The 26255-nt window shown below is 37.3% G+C and overlaps 1 protein-coding gene across 1 annotated transcript in view; it reads left to right on the top strand.

The window, feature by feature from the left end:
- Positions 1–9283: 9283 nt before the first annotated feature.
- Positions 9284–26255, top strand: part of FUT9 (fucosyltransferase 9) — a 130164-nt gene continuing 113192 nt past the window's right edge. The window contains exon 1 of the mRNA XM_060419234.1: positions 9284–9393. The gene's annotated coding sequence lies outside the window, so the exon portion shown is untranslated. The remainder of the gene's footprint in view (positions 9394–26255) is intronic.

Raw genomic sequence — 26255 nt, 5'->3', positions numbered from 1 at the left:
GATGTGATCACTAATCTAGAGCCAGACATCTTGGAATGTGAAGTCAAGTGGACCTTAGAAAGGATCACTACGAACAAAGCTAGTGGAGGTGATGGAATTCCAGTTAAGCTATGTCAAATCCTAAAAGATGATGCTGTGAAAGTGCTGCCCTCAATATGCCAGCAAATTTGCAAATCTCAGCAGTGGCCACAGGACTGGAAAGGTCAGTTTTCATTCCAATTCCAAAGGAAGGCAATGCAAAAGAATGCTCACACTACTGCATAATTGCACTTATCTCACATGCTGGTAAAGTAATGCTCAAAACTCTCCAAGCCAGGCTTCAGCAGTATGTGAACCATGAACACCCTGATGTTCAAGCTGGTTTTAGAAAAGGAAGAGGAACCAGAGATCAAATTGCCAACATCTGCTGGATCATTGAAAAAGCAAGACAGTTCCAGAAAAACATCTATTTCTGCTTTATTGACTATGCCAAAGCCTTTGACTATATGGATCACAATAAACTGTGGAAAATCCTGAAAGAGATGGGAATACCAGACCACCTAACCTGCCTCTTGAGAAATCTGTATGCAGGTCAGGAAGCAACATTTAGAACTGGACATGGAACAACAGACTGATTCCAAATAGGAAAAGGAGTACATCAAGGCTGTATATTGTCACCCTGCTTATTTAACTTATATGCAGAGTACATCATGAGAAACGCTGGACTGGACTGGACTGGGAGAAACACTGGACTGGACTGGAAGAAACATAAGCTGGAATCAAGTTTGGCGGGAGAAATATCAATAACCTCAGATATGCAGATGACACCACCCTTATGGCAGAAAGTGAAGAGGAACTAAAAAGCCTCTTGATGAAAGCGAAAGAGGAGAGTGAAAAAGTTGGCTTAAAGCTCAACATTCAGAAAACGAAGATCATGGCATCTCGTCCCGATCACTTCATGGGAAATAGATGGGAAACAGTGGAAACAGTGTCAGACTTTATTTTTCTGGGCTCCAAAATCACTGCAGATGGTGACTGCAGCCATGAAATTAAAAGACTCTTACTCCTTGGAAGAAAAGTTATGACCAACCTAGATAGCATATTCAAAAGCAGAGACATTACTTTGCCAACTAAGGTCTGTCTAGTCAAGGCTATGGTTTTTCCTGTGGTCATGCATGGATGTGAGAGTTGGACTGTGAAGAAGGCTGAGCGCTGAAGAATTGATGCTTTTGAAGTGTGGTGTTGGAGAAGACTCTTGAGAGTCCCTTGGACTGCAAGGAGATCCAACCAGTCCATTCTGAAGGAGATCAGCCCTGGGATTTCTTTGGAAGGAATGATGCTAAAGCTGAAACTCCAATACTTTGGCCACCTCATGCAAAGAGTTGACTCATTGGAAAAGACTCTGATGCTGGGAGGGATTGGGGGCAGGAGGAGAAGGGGAAGACCAAGGATGAGATGGCTGGATGGCATCACGGACTCGATGGACGTGAGTCTGAGTGAACTCCGGGAGATGGTGATGAACAGGGAGGCCTGGCGTGCTTCTATTCATGGGGTCGCAAAGAGTCACACATGACTGAGCAAATGAACTAAACCGAGCATTTCTCTCTTGGAAATATGCCAGGCTTATGTCCTAAGGGTATAGATTTGAGTGTGACTCCTTAGTTCCCTCCTGTCCTCCTACTTTGCTAGATGAGATGGAGAACAGGAGACAAAGAGATAAAGAAATGCAGATTTCTCCAGTCTATCCCTGGGATCATATGCGCAGAGCAGCCAGAAAGACTGAGAAACAGCCACACAAGCTGTTGCCTCTTCATGAAGCACCCACCGGGAGAAATAAGCAGCCTATGAGAGTTAAGGAGAACAAGAAAGATATAAGCATCTGAATTCAGAGTTCCAAAGAATAGCAAGAAGAGATAAGAAAGCCTTCTTCAGTGAGCAATGCAAAGAAATAGAGGAAAAGAACAGAATGGGAAAGACTAGAGATCTCTTCAAGGAAATTAGAGATACCAAGGGAATATTTCATGCAAAGATGGGCTCGATAAAGGACAGAAATAGTATGGATCTAACAGAAGTAGAAGATATTAAGAAAAGATGGCAAGAATACACAGAAGAACTGTACAAAAAAGATCTTCACGACCCAGATAATCACGAAGATGTGATCACTCATCTAGAGCCAGACATACTGGAATGTGAAGTCAAGTGGGCCTTAGAAAGCATCACTACGAACAAAGCTAGTGCAGATGATGGAATTCCTATTGAGCTATTTCAAATCCTGAAAGATGATGCTGTGAAAGTGCTGCACTCAATATGCCAGCAAATTTGGGAAACTCAGCAGTGGCCACAGGACTGGAAAAGGTCAGTTTCCATTCCAATCCCAAAGAAAGGCAATGCCAAAGAATGCTCAAACTACCACACAGTTGTACTCATCTCACATGCTAGTAAAGTAATGCTCAAAATTCTCCAAGCCAGGCTTCAGCAATACATGAACCATGAACTTCCTGATGCTCAAGCTGGTTTTAGAAAAGGCAGAGGAATCAGAGATCAAATTGCCAACATCCGCTGGATCATGGAAAAAGCAAGAGAGTTCCAGAAAAACATCTATTTCTGCTTTATTGACTATTCCAAAGCCTTTGACTATATGGATCACAATAAACTGGAAAATTCTGAAAGAGATGGGAATACCAGACCACCTAACCTGCCTCTTGAGAAACCTATATGCAGGTCAGGAAGCAACAGTTAGAACTGGACATGGAACAACAGACTGGTTCCAAATAGGAAAAGGAGTACATCAAGGCTGTATATTGTCACCCTGCTTATTTAATTTCTGTGCAGAGTACATTATGAGAAACGCTGGACTGGAAGAAACACAAGCTGGAATCAAGATTGGCGGGAGAAATATCAGTCACCTCAGATATGCAGATGACACCACCCTTATGGCAGAAACTGAAGAGGAGCTAAAAAGCCTCTTGATGAAAGCGAAAGAGGACAGTGAAAAAGTTGGCTTAAAGCTCAACATTCAGAAAATGAAGATCATGGCATCTGGTCCCATCACTTCATGGGAAATAGATGGGGAAACAGTAGAAACAGTGTCAGACTTTATTTGGGGGGCTCCAAAATCACTGCAGAGGGTGACTGCAACCATGAAATTAAAAGATGCTTACTCCTTGGAAGAAAAGTTATGACCAACCTACATAGCATATTCAAAAGCAGAAACATTACTTTGCCGACTAAGGTCTGTCTAGTCAAGGCTATGGTTTTTCCTGTGGTCATGTATAGATGTGAGAGTTGGACTGTGAAGAAGGCTGAGCGCCGAAGAATTGATGCTTTTGAACTGTGGTGTTGGAGAAGACTCTTGAGAGAACCTTGGACTGCAAGGAGATCCAACCAGTCCATTCTGAAGATCAGCCCTGGCATTTCTTCAGAAGGAATGATGCTAGAGCTGAAACTCCAGTACTTTGGCCACCTCATGCGAACAGTTGATTCATTGGAAAAGACTCTGATGCTGGGAGGGATTGGGAGTAGGAGAAGGGGACGACAGAGGATGAGATGGCTGGATGGCATCACGGACTCGATGGACGTGAGTCTGAGTGAACTTTGAGAGTTGGTAATGGACAAGGAGGCCTGGTGTGCTGCGATTCATGGGGTCGCAAAGAGTCGGACATGACTGAGCGACTGAACTGAACTAAAGCCTTTTTCTTATCAAGAAATGCAAAGAATCAAGGAGGATCTGGGAGACTGTTTAGAGGACCCCCCAAAATATATTAGAGCTTTTAAAGGTGGTACTCTGCTTTATGACCTTACTTGGAAAGATGTGATGTATATCTTGGAACAAACGCTGACTCACAACTCAAGGACTCGAGTTTTGGGAAAAGCAGTTGCTTATGGAGATGAATGGCTTGGTAATGAATCAGTAGCGAAGAGGGAGGATAAGATATCTGCCCTCCCCACTGGAAATCGGGCAGTCCCAATTACAGAATAAGACTGGGACTACAACATAGCTAAAGGAAGATGGGATCAGAGTCATTTTGTCAGATGTATTGAAGGACTCAGGCATGCGCGTGCTAAGCCTTTAAACTATGGCAAATTGGCAAACATAGAACAGGAGGAGAAGGAAGCTCTTGGTAAATTCCTAGACAGATTGAGAAGCCCTTCACAGATTCACTGAGATTGATCCCGAAAGTGAAGAGGGAAAAGTGTTCTTAAAGGATAGGTTTCTCACTGAGTCGGCTCCAGATATCTGCCGTAAGCTAATAAAATGGGAGTATGGACCAAATTAGTCTTTAGATAATCTGTTACAACTGGCTCAGACAGTCTATTATGATAGGGAATATGAGGAAAATAAATAAAGGCAGAAAAAGACAAAGGAACAGGCAGAAGCCCTCTCAATGGCTATGAGAACAGTTCTTAAAACAGCCTGAGAAAAATGGCCAGATGGACCCAGATGAAAAGGGATGGGCTTGCTATTACTGTTGAAAGGAGGGGCAACTAAAACTGGATTGCCCTCAGGCATGTAAGCTTCCCCCGGCTCCGTGTCCAGTCTGCAAAGGACCACACTGGAAGAGAGACTGCTCCCAGAGACATAGGTTTCAGGGGTCGGACTCTCAAGACAATCAGGACTGAAGGTGCCCGGGGGTCCCCACACAAGCTCCCAACCTAATTACACCTGAGGAACCCCTGGTATTAATAACTGTGGGGGCCCAACCCGTCAATTTCCTTTTAGAGACTGGGGCAACTTACTCCATGCTTACTGAAGCCCTTGGCCCACTTTCTCCCCAATCCGCTTCCATAATGGGACTGTCTGGACAAGCCAAAAGATGGGCCTGGTAATCTATGTGAGCCTACTTCTGTTGACTCCAAAAATCCTGAGACTACCATTTGATCCTCAAGACAATGCCTTCCTGTCCTGGACTCACTCCTACGCAGGATTTCACAATCAGTCTAACTGCTGGGTCTGTGGAGCACTCCCCTCTTCATCAGTGGAAGGCTTCCTGTGGTGGACATCTCCACGTCAAGGAAAAGACTTTCTCCAAGTTTGCAAATATCTTCAACAACAATCGCATGTGATGCCTCTTCTTAAACTGATGATATCTAACAACCTTAAGATGGACTGATGTAACTATGGACATAATGTGACTTTTCATTTTTATTTTAACTTGGTTTAATGACTATTTTGCCTTATGTCTGTAACTATATAATGGGGTTTTCTAACCGTCTAAAAGCTTTTAAGCTACAAATGGTTGTCCAAGCTCCTATGAGTGCCACAGCCTCCCTCCTCCAATGATTGCCTGGGGCCCCTGGATCAGAGACCCTCAATATGACGGTTGGGAGAATATGTTGCCTCAACAATTTAGAGGTCATGCCCCTAAACAGCAGGAAGTTGTTATGGAATGAAACCAATGCCCCTTTCCCTTGGCAAAATAATTCTTCTAAAAGAAAAGGGGAGACTGAGAGAGTCATTTCCTAGGCAGGTTGATAAGTCTAGGGGTCCCCAAGGAGAGAGGGGTCTGGAATTCTCAAGGAGGAAGAAAAGACAAACGTTTTTCCCTCTACATTCATTCAGTTCAGTTCAGTCATGTCCGACTCTTTGCGACCCCATGAATCGCAGCACGCCAGGCCTCCCTGTCCATCACCAACTCCTGGAGTCCACTCAAACTCATGTCCATCGAGTCGGTGATGCCATCCAGCCATCTCATCCTCTGTTGTCCCCTTCTCCTCCTGCCCCCAATTCCTCCCAGCATCAGGGTCTTTGCCAATGAGTCAACTCTTCGCATGAGGTGGCCAAAATATTGGAGTTTCAGCTTCAGCATCAGTCCCTCCAATGAACACCCAGGACTGATCTCTTTCAGGATGGACTGGTTGTATCTCCTTGCAGTTCAAGGGACTCTCAAGACTCTTCTTCACAGTTCAAAAGCATCAATTCTTCAGCGCTCAGCTTTCTTCACAGTCCAACTCTCACATCCATACATGACTACTGGAAAAATCATAGCCTTGACTAGACAGACCTTTTTTGGCAAAGTAATATCTCTACTTTTCAATATACTATCTAGGTTGGTCATAACTTTCCTTCCAAGGAGTAAGTGTCTTTTAATCTCATGGTTGCAGTCACCATCTGCAGTGATTTTGGAGCCCCCAAAAATAAAGTCTGACACTGTTTCTACTGTTTCCCCATCTATCTCCCATGAAGTGATGGGACCAGATGCCATGATCTTCGTTTTCTGAATGTTAAGCTTTAAGCCAAATTTTTCACTCTCCACTTTCACTTTAATCAAGAGGCTTTTGAGTTCCTCTTCAGTTTCTGCCATAAGGGTGGTGTCATCTGCATATCTGAGGTTATTGATATTTCTCCCGGCAATCTTGATTCCAGCTTGTGTTTCTTCCAGTCCAGCATTTCTCCTGATGTACTCTGCATAGAAGTTAAACAAACAAGGTGACAATATACAGCCTTGATGTACTCCTTGTCCTATTTGGAACCAGTCTGTTGTTCTCTGTCCAGTTCTAACTGTTGCTTCTTGACCTGCATATAGGTTTCTCAAGGGGTAGGTCGGGTGATTTGGTATTCCCATCTCTTTCAGAATTTTCCAGTTTATTGTGATCCACACAGTCAAAGGCTTTGGCATAGTCAATAAAGCAGAAATAGATGTGTTTCTGGAACTCTCTTGCTTTTTCGATGATCCAGCAGATGTTGGCAATTTGATCTCTGGTTCCTCTGCCTTTTCTAAAACCAGTTTGAACATCTGGAAGTTCATGGTTCATGTATTGCTGAAGCCTGGCTTGGAGAATTTTGAGCATTCTTTTACTAGCATGTGAGATGAGTGTAACTGTGTGGTAGTTTGAGCATCCTTTTGCATTTCCTTTCTTTGGGATTGGAACGAAAACTGACCTTTTCCAGTCCCATGGTCACTGCTGAGTTTTCCAAATGTGCTGGCATATTGAGTTCAGCACTTTCACAGCATCATCTTTCAGGATTTGAAATAACTCAACCGGAATTCCATCACCTCCGTTAGCTTTGTTCATAGTGATGCTTTCTAAGGCCCACTTGACTTCACATTCCAGGATGTCTGGCTCTAGGTAAGTGATCACACCATCGTGATTATCTGGGTTGTGAAGCTCTTTTTTTACAGTTCTTCTGTGTATTTTTGCCACTTCTTCTTACATTCCTTAGGATTATATAACAATGTATCATGCTGAGGACAGTCTCTGGATTAAACCTTCTGGCTAATCCTGTTGTCTTAAAATGTAAATTATGGGAGTAGGTCTGGTGAAGTCCTTACAACCTCCAGACATTCTTTTGATTCATTGGAAAGTATATAACTCCACTGCTAACACTCGCAAGCAGATACTCTTTCTATCCCCTTCTGATGCCTATGTCAGAAGCTTTCTCTATCTCCTTTATACTTTAATAAAACTTTATTACACAAAAGCTCTGAGAGGGAGGAAAAAAAGACTATTAAGCACAAGCCAAGACTTTGAGTAAATTCAGAAAGAAATCTAACTCAATTTTGTTTTAAAATCTACTGATTTCAGGAAGAAAAAAGTTAGGTATTTGGCGGATATTCAGCAGGAACAAGAGATATGGTTGTGTTTGTGTGTGCCCATTTATGCATGCGCGTGTGTGTGTGTACTCAGTATAGAGACACCTAGCCACCAAGTTTTGTTACTTGTAAGTATGAGAGTCTTCTTCGAGTGTATTCTACAGCAAAGAAAAAAATTAACAGTGTATAAACTCCCATAACAGCTTTAGGAGGCACTATTTTAAAGAGAAAACTAAACCCACTTTTTATTGTACTCGAAATTATTCCATAGTTTGATGACATTTGTGCTCGCCACTGGGGAGATGAATGTGAGTAGGTAGGTTTCCCACTTTGTCTTAGAGCTAATATCTTCCTTCATTACTGAATAAGAAATTTAAAAAGGTTTGAAAGCACTTGCTCCATTTATAGCCAATCACGTATGAGGGCAAGTGCCTTAGTCCATTTGGGCTGCTATAATGAAGCATTAATACCACAGCATGGGTAGCTCATCAACAACAGACATTTATTTCTCATAGTTCTGAAGGCTAGCATATTGGGTGTTTGGTGTGAGCTTCCTGGATCATAGATACCAACTTTTCACTGTGTTCTCATCTGGTGGAAAGGCAAGGGAGCTCTCTGGATTCTCCTTCACAAAGACACTGGTCCCATTCATAAGAGCTTCTCCCTCCTGACCTAATCACTTCTCAATACCATAAGATTTCAACATAAGAATTTGAAGGGGAAGGGATATGACATTCAGACCATAAAAGAGATTTCATCCATTAAGGTGAAAATTAAAGATGTTCAGACAAATCATCTAAAAACTTGGTCTTTGTTCTATCAAGTATCCAGATAATAATAAACATCCAGATGATTTAGTAACATTTTGTTTTTGCTTTTTGTGCTTTAGACACAACTTAGTCTTTAAGTGGAAAGCATGAAAAATAGAGACCATGAACTATATTTAGTTAACAAAATGTATTTATTTCCTTAAAGTTTTAATGATACCATTTATTCTTTTAATTGTATTTCTTATTGTCCAGACATAGCTCTTTTAATAATATTTCTTATTTGATTGTGCTTTGTTTCATTGCACTTTGCAGATACTGAGATTTTTACAAATTGAAGGTTTGTAGCAATACTGCATCAAACAAGTCTGTCAGTGCCATTTTTTCCCAACATTATTTGTTCCCTTCATTTGTCTGTCACATTTTAGTAATTCTTCCAATATTTCAAGCTTTAACATTATTATCATACTTGTTAGGATGATCTATGATCAGTGATCTTGAAGTTATTGTAGCAAAAAGATTGACTCGTTAAAGGGTCAGATGATCATTAGCATTTTTTAGCATTATTTTTAAATTGAGGTATGTGCATTGATTTTAGATATAATGCTGTCACACAATAGGCTACAGTATAGGGTAAACATAACTTTTACATGCAGTGGTATAGCAGAACATTAGTGTGATTCCCTTTATTTTTTTTTTCCTAGTTTTTTATTTTTTTTTAATGTTAAAATCTTTAATTCTTACATGTGTTCCCATTATTGCAACATCCACCTTACTGCAGTGTTCTGAGACCTGACCTGCAATTTCTCTGAGGCCTGCCTATACACTGACATGACTTAAATAATCCAATAACATTTGCCTAAAAATAAAAAAAAATCATAAAGTAATATAGGAAAATGACACAATAATACATAAAGGTCTATGTTTATAAGGTATATTATTTCTTTTTGTTTTCTTTGATTATTTAGCTATGTATATAGTAAACCCAGCATATTTAGCTCATTTTTTCTGTCTCTGTCCCAACAGGTTTAGAATGTAATAATTCAAGAATTTTATCATCAAGTGGAATAGCTTAACAACTGTCTATGTGCTTCCCATGATATGTTCTCTACAGTGTAAGTATGTATTTCCTTTCCCAAGCTGGCTGGATTCTGAGAGAAATGTGTTCAATTGGAACTTATTGGTATCTTAGGTTGTTTAAAAGTTTACAAACTAAAATTGATCTTAAGTAAAGAATAGTTTCAGAAGTTTATCTTGTATAAGGAGATGTTGGACTTAACATTATATCAAAGTTAACACTTAACGTAGTTATGTCATATGTGGTAGAATAATATACCCATGATGTTTAATTGTATTTACTATTATACTTAATATCTTTAAGATTTCTATACTGTTCTTTATTTTTTTAAAGAAACTTTAAATATTATACCTGTGAAATTTTATTCTAAGATATTATAATTTCTTAAAATATCTTTTAGAAATTATAATGCATAATATTTCAAAGTCAGGTAAACTTCTTTCTATATTAGTTATATTTTTGAAAACTGGTTTCAGTTTTGGCAAGATAATACCTATACCACTAATCATTCATATACACGTGTGTGTTTGTGTGTGTGTATGCATGCATACACATATGTGTGTATATATATGTGCACACAATTTTATTGATAAGCTAAATAAAAAGAATAAACATAATTTATACTCTAAGGAAACCTCTTACTATTAGCTTCAAAATGCTGAAGAGTAAGGAGAAAGGTGGAAGGCTGGGGTTCTATTCCTTGTTTGTGAGTTAAGAAGTACTAAGAGAAAGTGCTAACCCATGGCAGTGGGGAGGAGAGGAGGCAGTCCAACCTCTTTTTCCTCAGAAGAAAGTAAGCCATGAACTGGAGCCCCTCAGTAACCAGAAGTGCTGCCCAATTTATGGCATGTTTAGGGCATCCGGAGATGCTGTTCCTTGACAGCACCTGACACTGTGAGACCTACAAGGCCCAAGGTAAGCCTTACTCTGCTTTCTTCTAGTCCTTTCCTTGTTGGAAAGGTTATAAAATCTATCAAAAGTGACTTGGAACGTACTAATTCTTGATCCTGCTTCAAGAAAGAAGGGAGCTGGAGCTCCCTGCTGCTATTTCGCGGGAGCTGGAGGTAGCAGTGGGCAGACTGTTAGCATGTCATTTCAGAACACTGAATGCTTTTTGACACAAAATACCACTTTAATACACAATATGTAGTTCTAAAGCAGTCCTTTCTAAAGAAAATGTAATGTGAGAAACATGTGATTTCATTTTTCTAGAGGTCACATTTCAAAAAGTAAAAAGAAACTAGTAATATGGGTTTTAGTAATATATTATATTTAACCTTATATATTCAAAATACTGTCTTTTTAACATGTGATGAATGTAAAAATATTAATGGTCCTTTTAGCATTCTTTTTTAATATTAAGTCTTTCAAATCAAATGTGTGCTTATAGGACATCTCAATTTTGATACTAAATTTTTACTGGGTATACTTGATCTGTATTTTGATTTCATAAAATTTACAGTTGATGAAGATTCATAAAGCCAAGTTGTCCCATACATAGTTGAAAGTTTTTTTCAATAGCTAAACTGAACATCAGTTTTTCAACCTAAACATATATACTATGGATACTATGTATGAAAGAGGCAATGGATGGGAACATATTGTATAGCACAGGGAACTCTACTTAATGCACTGCGGTGTCCTAAATGGGAGGGAAGTCCAAAAGGGGAGGGACATGAGTATATGTACGGGTGATTCAGTTTGCCATACAGTAGAAGCTAACGCAATGCTGTAAAGCAATTGTACTGCAATACAATTTAATTCGTTTAAAAAATAAATAAACTCATCAAAATAAAAGCTATGGCTTCAGTCACACTGGTCACATTTTATGTACTTGGCAGTCCTATGTGACTAGTAGCTGCCATCTTGGACAACTTTTCCAGAGAACTGATTTAATGATGTAATTCTGCTACCTAATGGATTTTGTAGGTAAACCTCAGCACATCAAAGGAGCATATAACTTCAAAAACCTTAATGAGAAGTTATCTGATCCTATTCTTATAACTTAAAATAAATTTTATAGAGCCAGCTATTTATGAGAAATTATGGTTAATAAAATATACAAGGTGTAAACCTTTAAACTGTAATACCTTGGAATTTGTTCACTTTTTATTTGCTTCAGTGTACATACTCTTTTGTCACTAAAGGTATTATCTGATCACAACCCTTCTTAATTAAAATGTGAACCAAAAGCAAATATATATATATACTTTTAAAAAAGTGTTCTGTGAAAGACACTGTTAAAATAATGGAAGTATAAGCTTCAGACATGTAGATGACATATCTTATAAAGAAATTGTACCCAAAGTATATAAAGAATTCTTAAAAATTAATATAAAAATTTAAAAATTCATAGAAGATCTGACTTTTACCAAAGAAAATATATGAAAAAGCAATAAGTATATGGGAAGATGTTTAACACCTTTAGTTATTAGGGAGCTTCAAATTAAAACCATGATGAGCTACCACTGCTGCTGCTGCTGCTGCTAAGTCGCTTCAGTCGTGTCCGACTCTGTGCTACCCCCTAGACGGCAGGCCACCAGGCTCCCCTGTCCCTGGGATTCTCCAGCCAAGAACACTGGAGTGGGTTGCCATTTCCTTCTCCAATGCATGAGAGTGAAAAGTGAAAGCTTTTAAAAGGATGCATTAAAAAAAGAAATCTGACAACATGAAATGCTGATGAGTATGCAGAACCACAGTGATTTTAATTTATCATTGAAGGAAATTCAAAATGGTCCTGCACTTTGGAAACCTCTTTGTGACCCAGAGAGATGTTATGGGAAGGGAGGTGGGAGGGGGGTTCATGTTTGGGAACGCATGTAAGAATTGAAGATTTTTAAAAAAAAAAATTAAAAAAAATTTTTTTAAAAAAAAGACAAAAAGAAAAATTAAACATGCACTTACCATATGATTCAGCATTCTCACTCTTCGGTATTTACTGAAGTGAATTTAAAATTTGTCAGGTTTATTGCTAAGATATTTAAAGATTTTATGGCTATGGAGAATATTTTAAAGTTATATTTTCTAAATGAATTACAGATTTTAAAAAATAATTTATTTTCTGCATGTTTATTTTTATCCAACCTCATTGAACTCTGCATTTTTTAAAATTCTCTGAAATCTTCTAAGAATACTGTCATACTCTCTAGAAAATAAAATTGTGATTTGAAAGGAAAAAAAAACATAGTTTCACACAAAAACCTATATATAAATATTTATAACAAGTTTATCTGTAATTGCCAAAATGTCAAAATAATGAAAATATTTTTCAATTGGTGATTGAATAAACAAACTGTAGTACACCTATAAATAGAAAACCTATTGTTCAGTCACTAAGCTGTGTCTGACTTTTTGCAACTCCATGGACTGTAGCATGCCAGGCTTCCCTGTCCTTCACTCTCTCCTAGAGTTTGCTCAAATTCATGTCCATTGAGTTGGTGATGCTATCCAACCATGCCATCCTCTGCCTACCTCTTCTCCTTTTGCCTTCAGTCTTTCCCAGCATCAGGGTCTTTTCCAATGAGTTGGATCTTCACATAAGGTGGCCAAAGTATTAGAGCTTTTGTTTCAGCATCAGTCCTTCCAATGAATATTCAGGATCAGTCCTTCCAATGAATATTCAGGATTGATTTCCTTTAGAACGGACTGGTTTGATCTCCTTGCAGTTCAAGGGAGTTTCAAGAGTCTTCTCTAGCACCATAATTCAAAGGCATCAGTCTCTGGCACTCAGCCTTCTTTATGGTCCAGCTCTCACATCCGTACATGACTACTGAAAAAAACCATAGCTTTGACTATACAAACCTTTGTTGATAAAGTGATGAAAAGGAAAGAATGATTGATTCATGCACTCTCATGGATGAATCTTTAGTGTATTTTGTAAGTGAGAGAAGGGTGACACAAATGACTGAATGTTATATGATTCCATATGTATGAAATTCTAGAAAAGATAAAGACACGAAACAGATGAGTGTTTGCCATTTAGAGATACAGGAAGATTGATTACTTCCTACTTTAGGAAGTGTCTTCTTATGTGTAATCTCAGCCTTTCTACCTCAGTGTAATTATTTGCCATTTTTCTCCAAGTTATTAAGAACCTCTGTTCTCTATTTGCCATAAAATGTTCAATCATGATTTAAAATTTAAGAATTTTAAGAACTCTTTACATATATTTGCATTTTTAACAATTCACACCATTTGAACCATTCAAAGTTATAATTCAAAGTTTTAATTTAATTTTAAAATCATTCAAAGCTTTAATTCTTTTATGGCCATTTGGTTCTATATTCTTGGCAATACTATCTTGCTAGTCATATAGACATTAGTTTTAATTACATAAGTGGCTGGGTGTTCAGATACCAAATAAACCAGTAAGTGGCCAAAATAACTCTAATGCCATTTTAAAATTAGGATAATTAAGGACTTATGTACTTTATGTGACACAATAATAATATTATGAGGCCCAAATTTTCTTACACTTTTTTAAGAGTTTTGTAAAGTTTTCTTTATACACATCAGCTTTGCAGTAAGCTTGTAAAGTAGAAAATTCTGTACTCCTTCTAATAAGGAAAGAAAGAGCTCTCTGAGAGGATAAGTGATTTGCCTAGAGATGGACAGCTTGTAAGAACTCAACATCTACAATCACCCCTTCCTTAAATTAATCCTTTGGCTTTTGTACCACTTTATAAAGTTCACACTGTATGGAAATATTCTTATTGGTAGAGTATGTTTTTGCTTTTTAAATTCCAGAGATGACTGAGCTCTTTTCTATAAGTGATATTATAACGAATTTTATTTCATTAAGAAAATATTAACCAGAGGTACTAGTGGTAAAGAACCCACCTGCCAATGCAGGACATGTCAGAAATGTGGATTCGATCCCTGGGATGAGAAGATTCCCTGGAGGAGGGCATGGCAGCCCACTCCAATATTCTTACCTGGAAAATCACTTGGACAGAGGAGCCTGACAGGCTACAGTCCATAGGGTTGCAAACAGTTGGACACAACTGAAGTGACTTAGCACACATGCAAAGCCAAAAATCTCACATGAAATATCTTTCTGTTGAACTTCAAAATCTGACCTAAGCTACTAGATTGAAAATAATTCTTGCTACATTACTTATATTAGATACAGTTATATTAGATACAGTGTGCTTTCACATCAAGGAAATCTAAGATGAGAATCAAAGAGCTTCACAAAATTCATAAACTGAGTAATGATTTTTTTTAATTATAAAATGATTATCTCACAAAAACATTTATCATGTCTTTTCTTAGATAACAATCTCCTCTGGTACAGTTTCATTAGATTTCCACATAGTATTTAAGAAGAAATGCATTTACTTTATAAAACAAAGCATATACCCTTAGACATTGTGATCCTTTTCTTTAGTAATTGCATCATTATCCCTGTCTGCTGCAATTTCTCTAAGTAGGATGATCTCATCATCTATAGGCAGTTTTAAAATGAAGAAAATTTATAGCATACTCTCACTTATCAATAAATCAGACTTTCTCCCTATTGCTTTGCGATCACAATTCAGACTTCTAAGGGAACTTATTTTATTACGTAATTTGAAAATATTTTATTAGACTATTTGAAAAGCTTCTTGAATATGAGAGGATGATAAGTAATAAAGGAAGATACACCAAAAGAAAACATGCTTTATACCCTCAAATAATAGTATGGTAGGTAGAGAAGACAAATGCAAAACTCAATCTAGTTCATCCTATGCTTAACTCTCATTTGATATCTGTTACAATGCATAAAAATGCATTGAAAGAAGATTCCCAAATCTATCTCTCTGCCATATTTGAATGCTAACAGCTATTACTATTTTCTTTGTTCTAATCGAAATCCCTTCAACCATAGTAAAAGCCTTATTTCATTTTTGTTGTTGTTGTTTAAGAGGTTATTCAGAAGGATTCCTTTTTTTAAGTTCTGTCTCTTTTGTACTAAGCCTTCCTATTATACTTTCTGTTGAATAACAGATACTTAAAAATATTTGAAGCTTTGAATTTCTAAATAAAATGCCATTGAGCACATTTGTAATCAAAGCACAGTAGGATATTAATTTAAAATTTGAGACTTTAAATTAATGTCATTTAAGCCCCTAAAGGAGAAGGCAATGGCAACCCACTTCAGTACTCTTGCCTGGAAAGTCCCATGGGCAGAGGAGCCTGGTAGGCTGCAGTCCATGGGGTCGCTAAGAGTTGGACACGACTGAGCGACTTCACTTTCACTTTTCACTTTCCTGCATTGGAGAAGGCAATGGCAACCCACTCCAGTGTTCTTGCCTGGAGAATCCTAGGGACGGGGGAGCCTGGTGGGCTGCCGTATATGGGGTCACACAGAGTCAGACACGACTGAAGCGACTTAGCAGCAAGCCCCCCAAAACAAATATAATGATTTCTCCTTTCTTATGTTTGGAATGTCATAATCTATTTCACAGTGAATCTCTATGCTGCTAAGGGGTAGAATCTGGAATATGCCCCTTTGGTTTTATGGGTGCACAATATCACATATTCATTATGCTTAGAGTTGAGGTTGAAGATGGAAAATCATCTTACATGATAAAATGAGGAGCACTTATTAGTAAGTCTTCAAGGAACAGAAAATAAGCAATGTGCTAGACAGCTAGAATTTTAGGAAAGTAGTATTAATTCAACATTAACTTGTTTATACTGCTATGATAAAATACCACTCTATCTAAAATTTCAGAACTACCTGTCAACTATATCTTGTTTGAAAGTTTAGGGGGAAATTAAGAGATGAGTCCCATATCCAAGTCAAAGCAGTCAGAGAGAAAGGAACATTTATGGTAGAATTGGAAAAGCTCCAGTGTAGAAATTCAGAACACCAAATAATCAGAAGTTTATATAATCCCTAGAATTCTCAGAAATCTTTGGTACATTGAAATTTTTTATAGAGCATGGAATAATTGATTAGAAACCTCAAATGCAGAGATTGCTATCTATATCTATGTTACTTTTGTTGTTGTTTAGTCACCAAGTTGTGTCTGACTCTTTCTGACCCCATGAACTGTAGCCCACCAGGCTCCTCTGTCCATGGGATTTCCCAGGCATGAATACTGGAGTGGGTTGCCATTTTCTTCTCCAGAGGATCTTCCTGACCCAGGGATCAAACCTGTGTCTCCTGCATTGGCTGGCAAATTCTTTACCACTGAGCCACCAGGGAAGCCCTTAATTTTATTATTATACAAACATTAAAGCAATATTTAAAAGCTCAAAAAGATGTATTATACTCAGAATCCAACCGCCCCAGAAATTCACATAGCTTTTTATCTGTTTCATTTATAATCCATATGTATCACAACTTTATGTAGTATAATTATCATTGTGCTTTGATTTTGTTTCAATACCAGATCATAAACATTTTAACATATTCATTATTTTATATGTCTTAATAATGAGTATTTACTTAGCTCTTTTTTCATATATTTGGGTGTTGGTGATGTTACTTCAAATACCTATGTTTATCAAACATTTTTGTCTTCATTTTGAATCTTTTTCTCTAACAGAGGAAGTAGAATTCTGGCTTGAGAGCAAGTCTCTAAATATTCAGAGTATACTAGATATGTGGCTAAGGAAATGGTTCTAAATCTTCCTAGCCTTCCTTTCATCAAGTGAAAAAATGGAAATAAAAATAGGGTTTATATTGTAGAATTGTTAAAAGGATTAAATGCAAAACTGTATAAGATTATGCAGAGTGTCTATTTGGGCAAATTCCTAGAAATTAAACCATCAAGGCAAAGAATATGACTACACATATTCTTTCCAAAATTGTTACACAAGTTGTTAACTTCCAGGGTATTCAGCTGCTTAAAAAAATGAAAATCATCTTCAATACCTTAAACAAAAAACCACAAAGCTGAATTGATTGCTAACTTAAGGAAAGGAGAAGTATATTGTTGGGGTAGAGACTTTCAGAGCAAAGGCTGATAAGGTTCTGAAACTTGGAAAATGGTTACTCAGTGAAACAGGAACATATTTATGCCACCCCTTATGCTCTGTTCGGGATGGGAGACATTGAAAATTATCAATTATGTGCAGTGCCTTATCAGACTTTGAGGCATTTGAAAGCAAAATATTCTCTGCCCCCACTTCCAACTAGGAGACTGAATATGGTCTCTATAAACATGTTCATAATTTCAAACTACACTTTGAACTCTTGTCATTTGCTATTATAAACATACTTATTTGATTTAAATACATTCCATGGAGCAGAGCCCATGCCATTTCTGCATTCTTTAATTTTCTTATAGGGCTTATTAGAGCATGATCAGGCAGACAATGCAAAATATAAATTGATGACTAAAAGGGTAAAGAACAACCATCCATAATAATATTAAATAACTGAGCAAGGAATTTAGATCTAAAGGTCGTCTTATTAACCTAAATAATAATTCATAAAATACATTTTATGAAGTTTCAGGTTATTATTTAGCCTGAGAGGTAATAATTTCTCTTTTTAGAAAGTATTTTTTCTTTCAATAATTGTAAAGGACTACTTGGGACAAATTTAAATTAATATATTTTAAAAGTAACTGACTCAGCTACATAAGTATCAAAAATTTAGGGTAACAAAACATACTATAAACAAAACATTTTTATTTGAAAACTTGGGAGATATATTTGCAAAAATTATGTTAGACAAGGGCTTAATTTTGTGAAATGAATTTCCTGAAAAACAATAGACTTCCATTCTTTTCTGAAAATGTCTCTCAAAAGTCAGAAATGGAGGTGCCCTGGTAGATTCACTGCAAGTAATGAGCATGAATGAAACTTTCAAACACTTCTATTATTGCTAAAATTATTATTATTCAACCTGCCTTTACATACTCCTCCTTAAAGGATACAGAAACCATTCAGGCAATGCACTCATTTTTTCTTCTACACAATTTGAATTGTTGTTGTTGTCATTTAGTTGTTCAGTCATGTCTGACTCTGTGCGACCCTGTGAACTGTAACCCACCAGGCTCCTCTGTCTGTGGGATTATTTAGGCAAGAATACTGGATTGGGTTGCCGTTTCCTCCTCTAGGGGATCTTCCTGACCCCGGGATCGAACCTACATCTCTGGTGTCTCCTGCATTACAGGCAGATTCTTTACTGCTGAGCCACCAGGATCAAGTTTTCAAACTTAGCATAAGGATAAAATAGGTGTTATCTTTCCAACTCATTCTAAAGCTGTCTCTTGTGCAGTGTCAGAGGAACCCTTGGAACTTTGTCTTTTTTCTCCCTTGATAATACAACCTTCATGTGTGTTACTCTCCAGCTACTTCTGGACTCACTGATTTAGAAGTTCCTCAAAATTTAATCCTTTTTTACCCTGACTCTAGTCAGGGAATCAGTACATCAGAGTGGTTATCCTTGCCTGTAAAACTGAGTCGATAACAGTACCAACTTCACTGTGTTGATTTGAGAATTATATGAAATGACAGACATTAATACAAAGCCCAGTGCCTAACTTACATGAAAAGTGAAAGTGAAAGTCTCTCAGTCATGTCCAACTCTTTTGCGACCCCATGGACTGACTATACAGTCTGTGGAATTCTCCAGGTCAGAATACTGGAGTGGGTAGCTATTCCCTTCTGCAGGGGATCTTCCCAACCCAAGAACTGATCCCAGGTTTCCCACATTGTGGGGTTTCCTTGGTGGTTCAGAGGGTAAAGCATCTGCCTACAATGCGAGAGACAGGGTTCCATCCCTGGGTCAGGAAGATCCCCTGGAGAAGGAAATGGCAACCCACTCTGGTACTCTTGCCTGGAAAATCCCATGGACAGAGAAGCCTGGTAGGCTACAGTCCATGCGGCAAACAGTTGGAAACAACTGAGCTACTTGACTTTCACTTTCTTCTGCGTTGCAGGCAGGTTTTTTATCATCTGAGCCACCAGGGAAGACGTTACATGAAATCTTCAATAAATATGAGTTGCGAACATTTCTTTCCATGAGTTCCTAGTTTCCTTCTATTAAAAAATGTCACTACAAGTTCTATATTTTGCTCCTTTTCCAGTTTAAATTTTATATCGCTTCAGTTGCCAACCAGCAATCTGTATGAAGCCAAATGACCAAAAAATGAAGATAACATACCATGAATGACTATTTCCCAAAATTCAGCTATCCAGAATTGTACAGATAACACTGTGGCTTAAAAAATAAAAGATTCATGCACCCATTGTTCACAGTAACACTATTTGCAATAGCCAAAATATGGAAGCAATCTAAGTATCCCTAAACCAATAAATGGTTTCAAGGATAACAAAGGATTAAATTGTGCCATTTTCAACAACATGGATGAACCTATAGGGTATGATGCTTACTGAAATCAGTCAGGCAGAGAAAGACACGTACTCTATATTATCACATACATGTGGAATCTAACAAAGATAAATGAACAATAACAGAAAAAGGGTGGCTTCATTTTCCCCATTTTCAACTTTTTTCCCTTTCCTTCTTCTTCCCTATTTATATTTGAAGTGGCCTTGAAGTACTCCTTTCCCAATTTGGAACCAATCTGTTGCTCCATGTCCAGTTTTAACTGTTGCTTCTTGACCTGCATACAGCTTTCTCGGGAGGCAGATTAGGCGGTCTGGTATTCCCATTTCTTTAAGAATTTTCCACAGTTTGTTATGATCCATACAGTCAAAGGCTTTGGAGTAGTCAATAAAGCAGAAATAGATGTTTTCCTGGAACTCTCTCACTTTTTCTATGATCCAATGGATGTTGACAATTTGATTTATGGTTCCTCTGCCATTTCTAAATCCAGTTTGGACTTCTGGAATTTCTTGGTTCACATAATGTTTAAGCCTAGCTTGGAGAATTTTGATCATTACTTTGCTAGCATGTGAGATACGTGCAATTGTGTGGTAGTTTGAACATTCTTTGGCATTGCCTTTCTTTGGGATTGGCCTGAAAACTGACCTTTCCAATCCCGTGGCCACTACTGAGTTTTCCAAATTTGCTGGCATATTGAGTGCAGCATTTCACAGCATCATCTTTTAGGATTAGAAATAGCTCAGCTGGAATACTATTACCTCCACTAGCTTTTTTTGTAGTGATGCTTCCTAAGGCCCACTTAACTTTACATTCCAAGATATCTGGCTCTAGGTGAGTGACCATACCATTGTGGCTTTGACTCATTATGATCTTTTTTGTATAGTTCTGTGTATTCTTGCCACCTCTTCTTAATATCTTCTGCTTCTGTTAGTCTGTCCTTTCTTGTGCCCATCTTTGCATGAAATGTTCCCTTGCTATCTAATTTTCTTGAAGAGATCTCTAGTCTTTCCCATTCTATTGTTTCCTCTATATCTTTGCATTGATCACCGAGGAAGGCTTTCTTATCTCTCCTTGCTATTCTTTGGAACTCTACATTCAGATGGATGTATCTTTCCTTTTCTCCTTTGCCTTTGGCTTCTCTTCTTTTTCAGCTATTTGTAAGGCCTCCTCAGACAACCATTTTGCCTTTTTGCATTTGTTTTCCTTGAGGATGGTTTTGATTACCACCTCCTATACAACCTCTGTCCATAGTTCTTCAGGCACTCTGTCTATCATATCTAACCTCTTGAATCTATTTGTCATGTCCACTGTGTAATCATAAGGGATTTTATTTAGGTCATACCTGAATGGTCTAGTGGTTTTCTGTACTTTCTTCAATTTAAGTCTGAATTTGGTGACAATGTCTGAATTTGATGCAAATGCACACACACACCTTTGTTTTAGATTATAGTTGAGTTTAATTATAATTCTTTAACCAAAATAAGAAATCAGGCCTTTGCTCCAGATTCTCATCTCTGAGGGAAAAACTCAATCAACACAGCTTTGCATTCTACTGCCTCTTAACCTTCAACAGAAGTATGTGGCTATTTTCTAACCTCAGGATGCTTCAGGGAATCCTAGTGTCCACAAATTCATTCCCTGCGTCTTCTGGGAGTCACTGCCACAAATCCCCCCAAAGAAATCAATATTGAGAAAAAATTTCCTATTACTTTTCAGATACCACAGAAACCAAAAGAAATCATCTTTTTCCTCTACCCTATAACATAGGGAAAATTTTCTCTCCAGTTCCCAAGGAAGTAACCATTTCCTTCTTGTATGGAGAGAAATTAGGAAAGGGTTGGTGATCTAGAATTTGTTAATTGCCTAAAAACATGTCACTAAATTATTTTTGACTATTACCATAGTCTTATGAAGAGGTTATCATAGTCTCTGTTTCTCTTCTGAATAAGCCTCTGAAATGCTGGAGATTTGCCTGTTTCTCAGCATGAAATGGAACAAAGCAAATGATGCCATCTATCAATTATGTTTCTTTCCTTCCTCCCTGCAAAATCCCCAAATTCCCCAAAACAACATGTAATTCTGTTTGGTTCTGAGAATTTTCCTTTTTATTAATATTCTTGCACATTTATGAAATTAAGACACTTGCTCCTTGGAAGAAAAGCTATGACAAACCTAGACAGCATATTAAAAAGCAGAGACTTTACTGACAAAGGTTTGTCTGGTCAAAGTTATGGTTTTTCCAATGGTCATGTATGGATATGAGTCATGTATGGATATGAGTCATGTATGGATATGAGAGTTGGACCATAAAGAAAGCTGAGTGCCAAAGAATTGATGCTTTTGAACTGTGGTATTGGAGAAGACTCTTGAGAGTCCCTTGGACAGCAAGGAGATCCAACCAGTCAATCCTAAAGGAAATCAGTCCTAAATATGCATTGGAACGGCTGATGCTGAAGCTGAAGCCTCAATACTTTGGCCATCTGATGCAAATAACTGACTCATTTGAAAAGACCCTGATGCTGAGAAAGATTGAAGGCAGGAGGAGAAGGGGATGACAGAGGATGAGATGGGTGGATGGCATCACTGATTGGATAGAAATGAGTTGAGCAAGTTCTAGGGGACGGTGATGGACAGGGAAGCCTGGCATGCTGCAGTCCATGGGATCACAAAGAGTCGGACACAACTGAGCAACTGAACTGAACTAAACTGATGGATAGCATGGACTATTTGTGTTTGTGTTGGGGTGTGTATATATGCATATACTGAGTACTGATATAAAATGTACATCTTATTATGGGTCATAGTCATAAACTTTAAATGCCATTGACCCCCCTCCCCAAAACTAGCACTGAAGAAGAACTCTTAAGAAGTTTTTCCCATATAGAGAAGCCAATCCTTTGCTTTAAATACTACCTTTACTCTGTGACACTTTGCTTAAATATCTATGAAAGTGGCTATAAGAAGAGTACTGGATAAAGTGAAACCTAGAAAAGTAAAAAATTGAAATCACTGCAAACACTTGAGTAGTTGGTTGATTTTTTTTAAATAATACAAACATTCCTTAAAATTCACTTAGGAAATGATTAAAGCAGATTGGTAGGACTCAGACCTCAACTCTGCAACTTGCTGATTGAGGAAACCTGGATAGTTATTTAACCACATGAGGCTACACATCCTATCTATGAAATGATGATTAATCTACCCCTGTATCTTCAGGCAGTTAACAGAATAAGTTTTATAATTCATACATAGTGCCTCATGGGTAATAACTTTTCAACAACTTTTAACTGTTCTACATCTCTACAGGAGGGAATACAAAGTATTAATTTATAAACTGGCCTAAGATTCTGTTTTGTTTTACCTGATTTTGTATGCTTGTATAGTTTATATACACTGTTAATATTATTTGCAAAATTAGTAATCTCACCGACTCAGTGGACATGAATCTGAGCAAACTCCGGGAGATAGTGAAGGACAGGGGACTCTGGCTTGCTGTAATCAATGGGATCACAAAGAGTCAGACACAACTGAGCAACAAGGGAACAAGGGATATATAACAACAAGGGGAAAATAAATTTTTATCTTTGATCTTTGAAGAGATATTATTTTTTGTAAGTTTTGGTCCAGTGTGGATAGTAATAGTTTCATTTAAATTTTTACTGTAAAAACTTGATAGTTGAACTAAATAGGAGTAACGTTTATATGATTTCAGGCTAATATGTTTAAGTACTTTATTTTTCACAACTTCTAAGTAGAGAAGGACCACAAAATATGAGATTGTCAAATTTAAAAATATCAGACACATAAGTTTTGGAGAGAGTTACAAGAGAAAAATAAAGGGATGTAAATGATAGAAAGAAAAATATGTTTAAAATAGAGTATTTTTCTGATTATAAAATTAACATGTTCATTCTAAAAATGCAGTTAGTAGAAAAATAAAGAGAACAATGTTAATATCTTGGTCTAGATTTTAAAGGTATTTTGGCCTATAGATAGAGCTAATAGATTCTTTTGATAGGATAATAACAGAGTTTTATACATTTCTTTTGTCTTTTTACTATATCTTGGATGTTTTCTATATCCCATAGACTTGTATTATGATGTATTAGCATTACATAGTATTCTGTTCTTTGTTGGACATAATTTTAATCAATCACTCATTCAAGAACATTGTTAACAATGTTTCTATCCTTTTACAAAGCTCTGTGTCCTTCAGACATTTTTCCTCTAGTTCCCAACTGTGGGCACCAAGTGTTGAATGGCAACTATGTGATAATCACAGTGTTAAGAGCATTTCATTTTAATTACAAAAATCCTGTGAGACACCTACCAGCATTAACTCTGTTTTATCAAATAGAGTGGGCTACCTAGGTGGCTCTGTAGGAGACATAAGAGACTCGATGTTCAATCCCCTGGGTCAGTAAGATCCCCCGGAGGAAGGCATGGCAACTGACTCCAGCATCCTTTCCTGGAGAATTCCATGGGCTGGCTGGCTAGGGTTCATAGGGTCGCAAAGAGTCAGACACGACTGAACAGACATATCAAGTAAAGTAACTGAAGATTAATTCAGTTGAATAATTTTATAAAAGTATACACAAAACTAGAATTAAAACAAGCAGAGGCTGATTAAAAAAAAAAAAAACCAAAGTATATAACCATTACATATACTACCCTGCTCTTATACGTACATCTTAATTTTTTATATTGTTTATTAATGTTTCCAGAAATTTTAATTAATTTTCAATGAATAATCTAAATTCTGTTGTATTGGACAATTGCAATTCATTTTGTCTCTAGTCTCTAGTGCATGGTCTATTATGAAACCTCATCAATAGCCACATGACAGATTTACATTTCATGGCATTTGCAAAAAAAGACAAATCACATAATTGCTGAGGCGTTTATAAAACTAGTTGCAAAATTAAGAACTTACATGTTTCTTGGAAAGAAAGCAGGACAAATTATTGGTAAAACTTCTTTATCAAATGACTTTGTTGAATATCACATATCATAAATTGCAGACAGTGTTGAAGAGAAACTCTCATTGTCTGAGTTTGCTAGCTGATAGATGTGGGTAGTATAATAGATTGTTAGTAGATATATGGTTGATATACATTAGGTGCATTTTGTTCACCAAAAGTATGCACTAATAGAGAAGAGATATGTCTTTAGTTCCTACTTATTATTTTTTGGAGAAATATTGGAGCGTCAGACAAAATTTTACTGGGATTAGAAATAAATAAGATGAATAAGTACCACTTATTGTACCCCAGTCAAGGGTGCTAATAAGCAAATGCCAGAGGTTGCACATTAATGCCAATACTTAAACTGCTTTGGGCCAGAGACCAGTTGACCAACCAACCTAATTAATCCTGACTATAGTTCAACATCAGTAATAATGGTAATAATGAGCATTGGAAGTATAATAAGATTAAGGGCATTATATGTATTGTCTAAAGATATGCACTGCTGCTGCTACTGCTGCTGCTAAGTCGCTTCAGTCGTGTCCAACTCTGTGTGACCCCACAGACGGCAGCCCACCAGGCTCTGCCGTCCCTGGGATTCTCCAGGCAAGAACACTGGAGTGGGTTGCCATTTCCTTCTCCAATGCATGAAAGTGAAAAGTGAAAGTGAAGTCGTTCAGTCCTGTCCGACTCTTCATGACCCCATGTCCTGCAGCCTACCAGGCTCCTCAATCCATGGGATTTTCCAGGCAAGAGCACTGGAGTGGGTTGCCATTGCCTTCTCCGAAAGATACGCACAGTAAATTTAAAACCCTGGTTTTCCTCTTCTGCAGTGTACTGTTTGTTGAAGGGAGAAGTTCTTTTGAAATGAGAGAGATGGAACAAACATTTCTTCCCATGGCTAGTATTACCGTCTCTGTGATTTCTTGCACATCTTAATGATATATTCAGTATCTAGCATAGCCAGAACCAATTACTCATTGCTAGAAAAATGACTTTTCTAAGATGAAGATAACAGGATCTCTTAACAAGACCAAAAGAAAATCATGCAAAAGACCTGATCACTTGTAGATCAACTTTTCCCTAAAACTTGATGCTTTCCTTTGTCTCCTATCCTCTTTATATCTTTATCACCTGAGAATTATATCGATGGTATTTTATTGGGCATATTTAACAATGACATCCATATGCTGCATTAAATCATAAAGAAATTGTTTCAGACTCAAGTACCATCAGAGAGTAATTTAGAAAGTTCATTTACTTAACCTTGACCTCCTAACAGTTGAATGAGTTGAATCATTTAACCTTTTAGTTTTGATCATGTTATGTTAACTTAATATTGGATGAAACGCAGGAGGTTGGATCTCAGTATTTAAAACTATCTAACAGGGCCTCTGAATGCTTGCTGTAAATCTTAATAGATATAATTGAAAGTTTAGATCTAATACTAAGAAATGAAATGCTCTAGAACATATTTATCCTTGAGATAAAAATGAATGGCATCACCCTTACTGCAGTTATAATTGTATTATGTTCTATTATATTTTACCTTTGTCTTTTAATTGTGATAAGCATCTTCATGTATCTAAAATTGACAGTCTTTTTGCCTGCTAAGTATCCATTAAATGGTCTACAGATGCT

The sequence above is a fragment of the Ovis aries genome, chromosome 8 (genome assembly GCF_016772045.2).
Source record: "Ovis aries strain OAR_USU_Benz2616 breed Rambouillet chromosome 8, ARS-UI_Ramb_v3.0, whole genome shotgun sequence".
Taxonomy (NCBI): domain Eukaryota; kingdom Metazoa; phylum Chordata; class Mammalia; order Artiodactyla; family Bovidae; genus Ovis; species Ovis aries.
This window is presented reverse-complemented; position numbering and strand designations above follow the sequence as displayed.